The following is a 9,158-nucleotide window of genomic DNA, read 5'->3' as shown; positions in this document are numbered from 1 at the left end:
CTTCAGAGAAGAACAGATGCAACATCTGTCTCCAATATATAATAATGTGGCTATTGTTGCCTACTGCTAAGTTTTTAAGATGTACAGAAAAAGCTCATATCCATACTTCTCAGTAACTTAGAGAATTTCTTATATTACCCAGTGCTTTATTAGATTGATATGATCTTGCAGTTAAAAAATGGACATATTCTCTGTTTCATATTATATACACAAATCACAGTATGGACAAATGGATTGATTATATTTGCCCTGGGAATTCCAAATTAATTTTGTTGTTGGCACACACTCAAAACACCAAATAAACAGACTTATTTTCTTAGTAGAAAGAGATTATTGTATTTATTTATATTCAAAGAGCTAGAGCCTACACTTAGAGTCACTGTAAAAAGAAAATGAGATTTGAACACTTTTATGCTGTAAGAAAAATATAAATTAAAGACCTAATTACTAACAAAAAAAGGCCATTTTCCCAGTATGCAGGAAAAGGGGAAAATAAATTCTTCTTTCTCTTACCTTTGGGTCTTGTTCAAGCTTACATTAGACATCAGAGTTTCCCTGTTTTCCAGTAAGCCATAAGCCACACATAAATATAAACAGAGCAGGTTTGCACTTTTTTCAAGTCCTACATGGCAAGTTACCTGGAAAAAAAGTAACTAGAAGGTCTCTTGTATCAATGTATATTCTTCCTTTGACTCAGCTTCAGTTCTTCCACAATTAAAGGACCAAGCCAAACCCAGACAATCCAGAGACCCAGACATCAAAGCAACAATGAAATTCTAGCTATGCAGCTTAGAAGTTTAATTTCTGACTGAAGCTAGATTTGGGGTTTTTTTGTAAATAAGCCCCAGGTAATCTTGTCCTTGTCCACGGCAATTGCAAAGCTGGTGAAAGGAAGATTCAAGGCACTTTGCCATTATGGAATAATCTGCTACAGTAGTCTTTCTCATGCTTTTGATGAGCAAGTTAGTGTCGTCTGAGGCAAGAATCATTCATAGCATATTACACTGTAGCTGTATCTACACCATATCAAAACTATCTTGAATACTTGCCCTGAGATTTCCCACTCACCTTAGTTAACACTGTGCTATATCTGGTTCCTGGGTGGCCATGGGATAGAAAACATTATTCTGCTCTCTCCAATAAATAGTCTTCAGGAAGCAGCCATTCTGCTCGTACTGATGGTGACCTCACAATTTTACTGCACTTGCTGTTGCTTGATACCTTTGACACCATCCCCCAGAACATTCTTGCAGCTAAATTGGAGAGATATGGTTTTGATGGATGGACTATTCAATGGATAAAGAACTGGCTAGATGGCTGTGTCCAAAGAGTTACAGTCAACGGCTCTATGCCCAAATGGAGATCGTTAACAACCAGTGCCCCTCAGGGGTCCATACTGGGACAGGAACTCTTCAGTTTCTTTATTAATAACATAGACAGCAGAATCAAGTGCACCCTCAGCAAGTTTGCAGATGACACCAAGCTGAGTTGCGTCTAGCAGTTGATATGCTGGAGGGAAGGGATGCCATCTAGCAGGACCTTGACATGCCTAAGGAGTGGGCCCACATGAACCTCAGGATGTTCAACAAGGCCAAATGCAAGGTCCCACTCCTGGGTTGGGACAACCCCTAATATCAATACAGGCCAGGGAGAGAACAGACTGAGAGCAGTCCTGCGGAAAAGGACTTGGGAATACTGGTAGATGAAAACTTAGATATGAACAGCAATGTGCACCTGCAGCCCAGAAAGCCATATCATATCCTGGGCTGCATAAAAAGAAGCGTGGCCAGCAGGTCGAGAGAGGTGATTCTTCCCCTCTGCTCTACCCCACCTGGCATCCTGCATCCAGCTCTGGGGTGCCCAGGACAAGACAGACATGGACCTGTTGGAGCAGGTCCAGAGGAGGGCCATGAAAATGATGAGAGGCCTCTCTCCTATGGCACCTCTCCTACGAAGAAAGGCTGAGACAGTTGGGGTTGTTCAGCCTGGAGAAGAGAAGGCTCTGGGGAGACCTTATTGTGGCCTTTCAATATAAAAAGGGGGATCATAAGAAAGACTTTTTACCAGGGCCTGTAGTGACAGGAAAAGGGGCAGCAGTTTTACACTGAGAGGGTAGGTTTAGACTGGACATAAGGAAGATATTTTTTACAATGAGGGTGGTGAGACACTGGAACAGGTTGCCCAGAGGAGTTGTGGATGCCCCCTTGCTGTAAGTGTCCAAGGTCAGGTTGGATGGGGCTTTGAGCAACCTGGTCTGGTGAAAGATGTCCCTGCCCATGGCAGGGGGGTTGGACTAGGTGATTATCGTGGTTTAAACCCAGCTGGTAACAAAGCACCACGCAGCCGCTCGCTCACTTCCCCCCCCCCCCCCCCCGGAAGGATGAGGAGAAAATGTAAAGAAAGGGTCATGGGTCAAGACAAGGACAGGGAGGGATCACTCCCCACTTGTGGTCACGGGCAAAAGACAGGCTCAACTTGGGGAAGAAACAAAATCAATTTAATTCGCTACGAATCAAACCAAACCAAGGCTATTAGGAAGTAACTCCCACCCGAGAGCAGCTTCCCCCCTGCCCTCCCGCCTTCCCGCCTCAGCCCCGCTCCCGGTTCTCTCTCCCCAGGGGAAGAGGGGACGGGGGCTGGGGTCGGCTCCTCACCCCTTGTCTCTGCCGCTCCTTCCTCCTCAGGGGGAGGAGGACTCCTCACTCGTCCCCTGCTCCGCCGAGGGGTCCCTCCCGCGGGAGGCAGCCCTTCACCAACTTCTCCAGCGCGGGTCCCTTCTGCGGGCCGATCTCCAGTCACAGACTGCTCCCGCGCGGGCTTTCCCGGGGAGTCCCGGCCATCTTGGGGGGCCTCCACTCCTCCGCTCCCCTCCATGGGCTAGGGGGGGGACGGGGACAGCCTGCCGCCTCACCAGGGGCTGCAGGGACATCCCCTCCTCCGGCGCACCTCCTCCCCTCCTTCTTCACCAGCCTCGGTATCTGCACGGGGGTTTCACATTCCAATCTCCTCCCCCACTGCAGGTTTCCCCTCTGAAGTCTGTTCTCCCGCAGGTGTTTCCACTGTCGCTGAGGGGCTCGGCCTGGGCCAGAGGCGGGCTCGGCCTGGGCCAGAGGCGGGCTCGGCCTGGGCCAGAGGCGGGCTCGGCTCCCAGCCGGGGAAGCTTCCAGCAGCTTCTCACAGGAGCCACCCCAGCACCCCCCGCCCCCCCCCAAAACCCAGTGCCACACAAACCCATAACAATGATCTTTAAAGGTCCCTTCCAACCTAAATCCTTCTATGAGAAGTGCTCTGGGGCAAATGTTGGGTTATGCATCTGTAGAGTACTAAATGCGCATTGCACCTGGTCTATGGCCTTGTCAGGGCAACATTGGTTCTAGAATTCTTGCAATTTGCAGGTGGGTGGGGAAGGAAAGGAAGACCACTCATTGTTTCCTGGGATTTTTTTGCTTTATCATTTACCATAATCCTTTAACTTTGAATTATCATATATGCTATTAAAAAAAAAATCAAGTATTTTAATTGAAATCTGATAAACCCCTTAATTTTAGATGTTTTGCAGCAATGAATTCCACAAGTTAGCAATTATAATGTTAAAAACTCCCATGTATTAGAGACAAACCTTAGGTTGTTGCAATGAAAGGAGCTAAATTCACTTTTTCTTATTCCCAGAGTATGCCCAGGGAATTCATTTTCATATTATATAAGGGTTTAACAATACCACCTCTTGTACTTTTTAAGTAGTAGAACAGGAGAAAATACAATGTGGCTGTATTGCACTCACTCTGTTAACCTTCCCAGTTGCATTTTCTGACTTTTCTTTTTAGGTATTCAACTTCAACGGTACCTGAACAGGAGATTTTTGCATTGGATTCAAAAACATTTTAAATACTTTGAAAAATAAATGTTACAGAAATTTTAGCTAGCTAATCTCTTGCCCTACCTCTCAGCAGGTTATTGTTCCTGAATGTGTATTATTTACCTTTTGTTTATTTCTCAAAGTTCATCTGTGCCAAAAATTCCAAAATAAAGCACAAGTCTTGCTTCAAAGAAAATCTGATGGCAAAAAGGACTTTAGAATGTTAAAAGATAAACCAATGCTTTAGTATACAGTAAGTTAAAAATCACCATCTCCTGAGAAGAAAAGTCTTATAGTAGTTAGAATTGTGGTAGACTCACAGGCTTTACTAAGTCCAGCTTGTAAAAGCTGAGGAAGGAAGTGTGATTGTAATAAAACTAAAACACAATGCAAACACATCACTAGAGGCAAGGTTCCCCTTCACCTCATGACTGAAACAGCCCAAGTCTGTACTGTACCCTTATCTTGATCTTGGATTTGCTTAAACTGTTCTATTACTGAATGCTAGGAGTTTTTATCCCAAGCTGAGCAAGAACTCTAAAACCAACCTGACTGAAAGCTCATTGCTGCTTCCTCATTAATATGCCAGAAGGTCTGTATGACATTTGTATGGAATGTCTCCATGCTCTTGGGACTGATGATTCAGTGCAGAGCTGCTTGGAATTTCTACAAAACTTCAACCCTCCTCACTTCTCAAATGGCTTCCTTTTACCAGCTTGTCAAGCTAAACTAAAAATAATTGCTTTGCGTGCAATAACAAGGGGAAGGATGGGAATTTCACAGCACAATGTCTTAGGCAGCTCACTAGAAAGAGGAAGCTGCATTTTCAAGAGCAGCATGTAATGTAATCTCCCATGTTTAATGCTTTTTTCTGCAGTTAGAAAAAGAAATAATGCCAAATTTTAAGGTGCATAGTGAGTAACACTCAAGCTCAAGGAGTATGCAGTTAAGATCTCTGTAAGGTCAATTTGATGAGATTTGTTCCTTGCTTGTCATAGTTCCATGAAAGAGATCAAGGAGAAAGCTGCGCTTAGAACAGGGCTAGTAACTGGCAAAACAGACACGTGAAAGAACTGAAAGTCTCAAAGCAAGTATAAAACCACAGACTAATTTTGGTTTTCACAACGCTGCAGAGTTTAGAGACTAACCTCACCACAAATTAAACGGTATTCAATGGAAAAGACCCATTTCAAGAAAATTAATGCCTCATCATACCTCTCAAAATCCAGCAACTGTCCCCACAGGCCTACAGACAGGAAGGTACCAATCTGTGTCCTGTGTGTGATTCTGCTACAAGCCATTCTTTTATTCACAGTAAAATAGAACAGGGACAAAAACAAAAGAAATCATGGGATCCACTGGTAAGTAGCAGTCAAGGACCTCACAAACATTCTTCCCATATGAGATATTTCTTTGTAAACATACTTTCATAAATATGTTTATATGTTTAAAATAACTAGAGTGGGGGGATTCAAAGCCCTCTGCATTCAATACAGGCAAATAAGAACAAATTGACAGAATTTACTGCATGAGAGAGGCCAGTAGTACACTCAAAGACACGGAGGAAGACATGGTATTGACTTTTAAGCTTTAGTCACATAATAAGCACCCACTACATGAAAGACAATTATTTCTGGGAATGCTGGGATAAGTGCATTGTATGCATATTATATATGACATGAAATTATATACTTTAAGCTCCCTCACAGGCAATTTCAGAAGGAAAGGAACAGAGCAATTTTATTAAGAACTTTTACCACATTTAATTATATATCCAGATTTTTAATTTTCCGAGATAATTATGTCGAGAAAGACCTACAAAATTAACAGAAATGTGGAAAAGGAACTGAGCAGAATACTTTAAAACCTGATACTCTTCAGAGTCATTAGCAAATCATATACTAAATCCACAACTAATGCAAGTTAGGATGTATTGTAAAAGCTGTTGAACATAGATATAAAAACCAAAGGAATCTACAATATCTAACAGCTAAATTCCTTTTGATTTCAGGGGTACAGCATGGCATCATCAGAAGGTTTAAAGCAAAATCATGGCAATAAAAGAATTAAAAAAAAAAAAAAAGGGAAAAGGGAAAAAATGCAACTTGAAAGGACTGTCTTCCAAGAAGAAATAAAGTCTTTAATCACCTGGAAAGAACTCTAGAAAACAAGATGTATTGAGCAGTAAGAAATCATTGGATCAATATTTGATATACATATTGTGGCAGCAAGAAAAGATCACTGTATGTGATTTTCATTTGCATAACCTCACATGCGGGGAGAAGGTCATTCTACTTTTAAGGAGTCTACGTTCATTACTGAACGCTTCTGCACAAAAAAGGATTCAGGCAAAATGCACAAAATTCAAATCAGAGTGTATTTTGTATGACAACATTTAAAGGTTTAGGTTTGTAAAGTTTAGTAAAATACCATCTTCTATGTCCACAAACCCATCTGAGATGCATGATTTGAGATGCATGCACTATGGGAATGACAATGTCAAATTAGGATTAAGGGGATAACTTAACTGAACAATGTATTCAATTACTTCTTTCTTTTTCTATTTTGAGTAGTACTAAAGAGGCCAGGATTTTCCAGACTTCATAGTTCTCATTGTTTAACACCTTCCTTCGAGCCACTTTTTCAGCTGGGTGTTTTCTTCTACCACAAATCTGTACATCTGAGTAGTGACTTCATTCAACCAATGAATGTTCCTTTTGGTCAGTGGCTTTGTTGTACCTACATGCTGATTGGTAAGGTCTTCTTTCCCTGCTTCTGTCTTTTGCTTTCTTGTTGCATGGAAATTTACCATAAATCCTGGCACATGAGTTAGCTCACTTTCTGAAAAGAATCCGAATTACTTTGGTGGGACTGTTTCTCCAATTTCGCTGCTAGAACATATAATTAATGAATTCTGTAAAAATCAATTAAGGTTATGACTGCTTTTTTTCCAAGCTGAGTATGTCAGCATTTGCAGTGTCTTTTACTATGATGATGGCAGAAGCTCCATAGCAACAGCATGTTTGCATTCCTACTGGAACCACATTACTCCTGTATTGTCTATCAAGAAAACTGTTTTGATATGTATAATCACAGTTATTTAGCCTGCGTGCTGAATAATTTATTCTGATTAAGAGAATAAAATTTTAACTAAAAAGCTATGTTTATTTGTCCACAGTTAGCACAGGTTTTACTGCTCCAGCTTTCTTGGAGTTTAGAGTGACATTATTTCTTTGGTGCCAAGGAACTGGAAGCATTGGCTTCCTTCACCTGCAAATCACTAATATACAAACACGTGCAAAAGCTGTTGGAGGGTTTAAACAGACATTCCCTGAAATAATACTTCATTTCTCTTGTAGAATCTCTGATCCTTTTCATTACACATACTCATTTCAAAAGGGTCTTCGCCCACTGAACACTGTCTGAGAAAAGCTTTTCATAAAGTACACACAAGCAAATCAAAACAGATTAGATAAAAAGCAGCCAAATGGCTGGGCACAATTATATGAAATAAAACAATTAATAAACATTTTTAAGGCTAAAACCAGAACACCATGGATATACCATTGCACCCCTGATACTACCACTTATAGCCAGTAGACTAACAGGCTCTAAAATGAAACTCATGTTTCACTGATCATCACCATAGCATGGTCCATCAGGAAGAACGTGAGGCCTGGTTAACCATGTCAAACCAAAAGCAGAAGCACAAATAAATTATACTCAAGACACTTCATTGCTTTGTATCCTTGTTTTCATTTTGATCCCTGTCTTATGTAGACAAGTGACATGTATGATTTAGAAACAATTCTAATGCTTTCTATATGCTAGGAAGAACACAAACAGTCTCCCCTCCAACCAGTAGGAAAAAAGTGTGCCAGCTCAGGACAGGTAATTGTACTCTCATTCCATAAGAAGTCAGCCTGATGAGAATTGCACAGATCTACTGAATGCACAGAATGGTTCCAAAGCCTCACGGTTATCCACATTACTAAATAATGACAGCTCTAGTGAGTCAACATAGTAAACCAGGACGAATGTTCCTGACCAGATAATAATGACTTAATAATAGTGACTTCAGCAAGGCCTTTGACACTGTCTCTCATGGCATACTCCTTGAGAAACTGGCGTCTTGTGGCCTGGATAAGTGTACTCTTCACTGGGTGAAAAACTGGCTGGATGGCCGAGCCCAGAGGGTAGTGGTGAATGGGGTGAAATCCAGTTGGCAGCGTGTCACAAGTGGTGTTCCCCAGGGCTCAGTGTTGGGCCCGGTTCTGTTTAACATCTTTATCGATGATTTGGATGAGGAGACTGAGTGCACCCTCAGCAAGTTTGCAGACGACACCAAGTTGGGAGGCAGGGTCGATCTGCTTGAGGGTAGGGAGGCTCTACAAAGAGATCTGGACAGGCTGGATCGATGGGCTGAGGCCAATCGTATGAAGTTCAACAAGGCCAAGTGCCGGGTCCTGCACTTCGGTCATGGCAACCCCCATGCAGCGCTACAGGCTTGGGAAAGAGTGGCTGGAAAGCTGCCCAGCAAAGACCTGGGTGTGCTGGTTGACAGCCAGCTGAATATGAGCCAGCAGTGTGCCCAGGTGGCCAAGAAGGCGAATGGCATCCTAGCCTGTATCAGAAATTGTGTGGCCAGCAGGAGCAGGGAGGTGATTGTTTCCCTGTACTCAGCACTGGTGAGGCCGCACCTCGAGTACCGTGTTCAGTTTTGGGCCCCTCACTACAAGAAAGACATAGTTGCTGGAGCGTGTTCAGAGGAGGGCAACCAAGTTGGTGAGGGGCCTGGAGCACAAGTCTTATGAGGACCGGCTGAGGGAACTGAGGCTGTTTAGTCTAGAAAAAAGGAGGCTGGGGGGAGACCTTATAGCTCTCTACAACTACCTGAAAGGGGGTTGTAGTGAGGTGGGTGTTGGTCTCTTCTGTCAGGTGGCTGGAGATAGGACAAGAGGAAATGGCCTCAAGCTGAGACAAGGGAGATTTAGGTTAGATATTAGGAAAAAATTTTTTATTGAGAGGGTTGTCAAACATTGGAATGGGCTGCCCAGGGAAGTGGTTGAGTTACCATCCCTGGAGGTATTCAAAAAGCGAGTGGACGGGATACTTCAGGACATGGTTTAGTGGGCATGGTTGATGGTTGGACTCGATCTTGAAGGTCTTTTCCAACCTAAATGATTCTATGATTCTATAATCTCTGGGATCCAAAAGGATTATCTCCATCGCTGTGCCAGCAGACTAAGCTGCTTGCCAATCATCTCTAACCTATTACCCACAACTCACAAATTCAGTGGTA

Source organism: Haliaeetus albicilla, chromosome 27 (genome assembly GCF_947461875.1).
Source record: "Haliaeetus albicilla chromosome 27, bHalAlb1.1, whole genome shotgun sequence".
NCBI lineage: Eukaryota > Metazoa > Chordata > Aves > Accipitriformes > Accipitridae > Haliaeetus > Haliaeetus albicilla.
This window is presented reverse-complemented; position numbering follows the sequence as displayed.